Raw genomic sequence first — 7,129 nt, forward strand, 5'->3', positions numbered from 1 at the left:
AAAATTGTCTTATTCTCTTCATATGACTGACCCAATCCCTGACCACACCTCAGGGATTATATATATATATATATATATATACATATATGTATATATATACATATATATATTTATATATAGGTATATAGGTAGTAGGTTGGCCAGGGCACCAGCCACCCGTTGAGATACTACCGCTAGAGAGTTATGGGGTCTTTTGACTGGCCAGACAGTACTACATTGGATCCTCCTCTCTGGTACGGTTCTTTTTCCCTTTGCCTACATACACACTGAATAGTCTGGCATATTCTTTACATATTCTCCTCTATCCTCATACACCTGACAACACAGATTACCAAACAATTCTTCATCACCCCAAGGGGTTACTGCACTGTAATTGTTCAGTGCCACTTTCCTCTTGGTAAGGGTAGAAGAGACTCTTTAGCTATGGTAGGCAGCTCTTCTAGGAGAAGGACACTCCAAAATCAAACCACTGTTCTCTAGTCTTGGGTAGTGCCATAGCCTCTGTACCATGGCCTTTCACTGTCTTGGGTTAGAGTTCTCTTGCTTGAGGGTACACTCGAGCACACTCTCCTATCTTATTTCTCTTCCTCTTGTTTTGTTAAAGTTTTTATAGTTTATATAGGAGATATTTATTGTTGTTACTCTTCTTAGAATATTTTATTTTCCTTTTTTCCTTTCCGCACTGAGCTATTTTCCCTGTTGGAGCCCCTGGGCTTATGGCATACTGCTTTTCCAACTAGGGTTGTAGCTTAGTAAGTAATAATAATAATAATATATATATATATATTTATATACTGTATATATTTATATATATATATTGATACATATATAACATACATATATATATATATATATAGATATATATACATATATATGTATACACACACACACACATATATATATATATATATATACGTATATGTATGTATATGCATATATATATATATATATATATACATATATATTTGTATGTATATATATATATGTATATATATATATATATATATGTGTGTGTGTGTGTGTGTGTGTGTGTGTGTTTGTAGATATCACGAAAGCTGACACGTGATGAATATAAAATGTATTATAGCCACGAAAGGAAAAATGAAAAAGACTTGATTGGAGTTAGTACTTTCATCCACTCAGGACATTATCAAACTCAGCAATGAGTCTGATAATGTCCTGAGTGGATGAAAGTACTAACTCCAACCAAGTCTTTTTCATTTTTCCTTTTGTGGCTATATTACATACTTACATATATATATGTATATATATATATATATATATATATAGGAAGAACAGAATTACATTGTTTGGTACTTGCACTACTTTTGTAGTGTCGTTAATTAGTGGTTTTACTTTGACAGTATAGGGAATTCATACCAGCTGCTTAACGTAATTGATGATGTTCTCAGTTACTGAATGATAAAAGGAAAAAAATCCAAATATATTGCCTCAGTTTAGAACCAACTGGACGATTCTTGGATAGTAGGAAATAACCTCCCAACATTAGGAAGCCAATGCAGTTATGTTTTTAGGTGTCATAGCCTTCATCCACAAGCATCAAGATTTAGTATGGGCCACATACAGTGATATGTCAAAGAAATATATTAAAAAAGAATATCGAGTCAAAACCTAAAGAACGTGCTATGGTGCATCTTTTAGGAGATTGTTATGATGAAGATATGAGTCTGAATATACCTGAGTGAGACCAAACTTAAAATAAATCAAAAGACTAGGGATACATATGAAGTGTATAAAGCCTTAAAAATATCATCACACAAATCATTCATTTTAAAATAGAATAAAAAAAGAAGATAAAGCAGTTCCCGAAAAGGTCGTGGTAATTTCTTGGAGAAAATTCCTAAATTTTTTCCTGATAGCCTCTCTAATTCGAGTAGGGATGCACGACCCATAAGCCTCCATTAATCGAGAAAAAAATCCAAATGTTTCCTAGCCTTCTATATGATGAACACGAAGAATCAGCCACACAATTATTTGCTCACCTGGCTTACTCTATTAGTGATCATGATTTTACTCGATTCATTTAATATACATACACTGATATAATTGCTTTGGCAATTTACCACAAAATTCATATTTTAATTGTGAGAGAATTCTCGATTAAAAAGGATGCATGTTACTTGCTTTGTCAAAAACTTATCCTTGAAATGCGTAAGATGAATATCATAACAGCTGTACAGGCTATATTAGTATTTCTCTGTGGATATGTACTAACTGGTTGCAATATGATTAGTTTTTCATATAATCAAGACAAGCATAAGGCTTTAAAGGAAGCTATATTATCAATGGAGATGATGAAGATTCTTCTGGAACACAAAGAATTTGAAGTGATTGAAGAAATGAACCAATTATGTCTGAAGTTCCTCTTGTGGTTCTGAGGAAAATATGATGGAACACTGAATGACGAAAGAGCACATATATATAGCACAGTTCACCGAGCTCTACATCTCCTTAAAGTTAAGTACTCTATCGATGTGCTTTTCAAACTTTATATCAACTTCTAATATAATGATCTACGCGTTTGGCCAGACAATGAAAAATTGTCATTTCATGCAATTACGTGTGGTACAATATCCTATACCTCCAAAGGTGGCTTATAGTCGCTACTGCAAATGCATCAGATGTCTGAAAAGTGCATAAACTTTATTACAGCAATCCAATTTGCATTGGAATGAAATTTCGGTAGAAAACCGGAAACGTGTGCTCGAACCTCGAGCCTCAAACTTCTATTGCTTTAGACCCTATCTATTTAGGATTGTTGTGACGTCAGATGATATACATACATTATTAATATTATTTATTTTAGTAATTTCAATTGAAAAGTTACTTTTTCACTTATAGTAGAACAGTAGTTAACACAGTTGCCATAAGCAATAATGATCGCTTATAATGTACACTGTGCCCTGTAATAATTCCGTATAATACATAAGAAATGTCAATATTAGTTTCTTATCAATATGCAAGGGATGTAGAAAAAAATGATGATAATGATAAGATGTTTCGTAGGTTAAAATTTGAAAAAAAAAAAATGCTCCTCGAGATTATAGCCTAATCAACCTTTAAACTTTTTAAAACTAGAAAAACATTTTTTTTTCTTTTATATGAACAATATTTAGGTTCATAGATCATGTTTCTGTGATGTTCACTTTTATCCTTTAGACAGTCTAATATCCAAGGACGCTACCCAATGTTTTCTTAATTAATATCTTATATTTGAAATCATATTAGATAATTAAAATCGTATGTTTAGCCACATTTATGACTAGAAGTGACTATCTATAAAAAAAGATATAATGCTATTTTTTTGCCGATGATATTGAGCATAAGGACTAAGTAGAAATATATTTGGTCATGCGTGGTATATTAGGGAACAATTTTTAACATTAATAGTTACCTATATTGTCTGTTTGTTTAACATCGATGGAAATTTTTTTTTATTCATCTAAGCAACCTTTCTTGGTCTTTTCGTTTCAAAAAAAAAAAATATTAAATAAATGAAAAAAATGACATGACATTCATTATTTAGGGGCACGGTTCTTATGTAAAGGTAGCAGACACATAACTGAAAAAAAAAAAATATTTCACAAAAAACCTAGAATCAGCTACAATAGGTAGTGTTCAATGTTGTCCACAATTATGCAAATGCCAATCTATTGACATCAAACTAACTCCCCCCCCCACCTCATCCAATAAAAAAAGGTCTGATCTTGTACCAGAATTATGATGGTGTTGTACTTGCAAATGTATCAAGACACGATTTCATTACCGGTTCTGCTGATTACCAACAAACATAATCATAGTCAGTATGACATTACCGATGCCATCTTTCGTGTACTTATATACATTTATTTGCAGTAGCTATCTAATGTGATTATTGTTTAACGCATACTTCAGATGTTTCAACGACTCTCTGGCTTTGACTAGCTTCATGCAACATATAAACGATACAAAAGGAGTAAATGAATACGATACATAAGATACTAATCATATATGGAATACAAAACAAGAAGCATTATATTCTATGTGTGAGGTATTTATACAGGATTCAATATAAAACATGTATCTTTATAAAAGTTGGACAAAAAAGTTGCAAGTGGCCGTCATGAGTGTGTTTAGTATGTACATTTGGAGGAAGAGATTTTGCAATTTTCTATACAGGTACTAAAGCCATGACCGTTGTAGTGCGTAATGTGTATCCCCATATGGTTAGAGAATAGGCTGTAAGGATGCATTTTTTGGTACAAATTTGCAATGGCAGGATGTGCTTTTTGAAAAGAAGAATTAGAAAACACAAAAAGAGACATACAGGGAAGGCTTGTTTCGTATCTCCATTATTGTTATGGCAGTGCTAGAGTGTGGATGGGTTTTGTCGAGCTCTAAGTCATGTTTTAGCTTTGTGTTTCTCACTTAGAATATCATTGAAAAGTTATTAGTAAGTCTTATGGAGAAACCTAAGTGATAAGAAACAGTACACTGTGTCTTCTCCTAACTGGGTCTGCCTCATATGTAATATTAAGGAGGGAGAACGGAAAAGATGGATAGTATGTGAATGTAAAAGACTCTACCATAAAAAAATGTGTGCATATACTGACAGCCATCAGTGAGAATGAACAGAATAACCTAGACTAGCCATAATGCGTACGTGAAGCCACACAAAAATTTAGTAATATCAAAATAAAAGGAAGATGTGAACGTGAGAGATCTGGCCCTGAATGAAAAAAAAAAAAAAAAAAAAAAAAAAGATGCGAAAATAGATGTCTTGGAAAACATACTTGCGGACCTTAGTGCAGACGCAACAAATTCCACCCAGACCACAGACCTCACTATGAAAGTTTACATTCTTGCCATGAATATGGAATCAATTAAAGCAACACTTCAAACATTCATAGACCCAAAACCGGAGAAACCGACATTTGCTGACAAAGTTAAGGAAAAAACCTGTTGTTAATTAAATCAACTAATACAACAACTAAAATTACTGAAAGAAAACGTGAGGTTGAACAAGCACTTATAGACATTCCTATACTTAACACGAGGTCAACTACAAATGGAAATGTTTGTGTAAACTTTGCAAACAATATGATCAAAAAAGAGGCGGTAAACAAAATTCAGACATTGGTGGCTGACACTGAAACGAGAAAAATCGAAAAACTGAAACCAAAAATAATGATATGCAATGTATACAATGATGAAGATGATGTAGTAAATGCTTTGAATCAAAGAAATCGCTGCCTAGACCAAATCCAAAATATAGAAGAGAAGATAAGTGTAGTCCTGAAGAAAAATGCCTCGAGTGGGACCACCCACTATGTGCTGAAATGTGATCCTGAAGTTCGTAGGGCTATTCATGATAATGGGGACAAAGTTTCGTTACGATGGGGTATCTATAACATATGTGATAGCTACCACGTGATCACTTGCTACCACTGTCAGAGGTATAGACATTTTGAAAAAGATTGTAAGTCTGAGAATGAAGATAAAGTCTGCTGGATGCGCACAAAGTTAGACAGACCAAGTGACAACACTATAAATTCTAGAGACTACAAAGCTTATGACTTGGAATTGAAAAGACTAGCAGAAAATACTGATTTCGGTTACTAGGGATATCATGAACTGAGTCTATGTAAATATACAATCTGTAGGTAATAAGACTGTTCAAATTCGAGAAATGATAAACGAGAAATATTTGGATGTGCTAGCATTATCTGAAATATGGTGAAATAAATTGGACAAGACAAAGATCACTGAAACGACGCCCCCCACACATGCCTTCTTTCACATATCGAGAGAAGGTAGGTCTGGTGGGGGGTGCCGGACTCTTTATTCATAAACATTACTCTAATCTCAAAACGTTAAAAAGAATTAGTGTAATAAGCTATGAATATATAGAAATATAATTTACGCCAAAAAATAGAAGAATATCCTTTGTAACAATCTACAAATCTCCTAGAACAAACACTAGTATCTTTTTTGAAGAATTCGATGCTCTCATTGAGGTGATTATTATTGAGAAAAACGAATTAGTTATCTGTGGAAACTTAAATTTTTGGATGGATGAAGCATCAAATCCTGACGCTTTGGCATTTACTGGGTTACGAGAATAATATCGACTAGTGAATAATGTCGACTGTACAACTACTTTAACTGGGCATACGTTAGACTTAGGTCCAAGTGGTGACAGAAATAATATTATATCTGATATAAAACTTGAAGAGAAATTGACTATCTCCCCAGTACACAAACTTATTACATTTAGTCTTCCTCTACAGAAACATGCATTAGTAAAGAAAATAAACTTTAGACATAAATTCATTTTTTCTCTTACCTTATTTATGGAAGAAGTTACAAAGAAAATAAAAGATGCTATCAACATTCCTTGTGATCATGATGACCAACGTCTGTTAGGAGCTAAGTGTGCTAACTGTCTTATGAACACTTATGATAAAGTAAGTAAAAGTCAATATGATACCATATGCCCAAAGATGGAAAAGACTATAACCGTAAAAGACCTTGGTTTGATGGAGAGACTTTGGTAAAAAAAAAAAAGAGGGAGAAAAGACGTAAAAAAAAAAAGTGGAATAGGTTAAAAACTGAAAGTACTTGGGTAGAACACAAAACTGCTGCGTGTCAATATAACTACCTACTAAGAAGGAAAAATGTGAATACTATAAGAGAAAGAGCCTCGAAGCAGCAACAGACATAAATAAGTTATATCGTCTCCTGAATAGCATAATGGGAAATGGGATATAAAGAAGCTACCTGAGGGATAGTGACCAGGAACTAGTAAATAAATTTCTAGTATTCCTTAAAAACAAAATTGAAAATATAACCAGGTCATTTGTAAATACTCAACATCAGATTAATGATACACCAGGCACACAGACAAAATTAATACGATTTAACAACATAACATAAGATGACATCACTAAAATTATCAAGAGAGCAAAGAAAACAAACTGCGCGATCGATCCTATCCCAATATCTGAAGTAATTGGAGAGAGTTGCTACATATTGTCCAGCCAACAAATCGTGTCGACACAAGAAGTTATAGATTTGTTTTCAAACTGTTGGAACCTAGATACATGTCTACTTTAGGGCCTAGAGCCTT

This window comes from Palaemon carinicauda, chromosome 10, assembly GCF_036898095.1.
Source record: "Palaemon carinicauda isolate YSFRI2023 chromosome 10, ASM3689809v2, whole genome shotgun sequence".
NCBI lineage: Eukaryota > Metazoa > Arthropoda > Malacostraca > Decapoda > Palaemonidae > Palaemon > Palaemon carinicauda.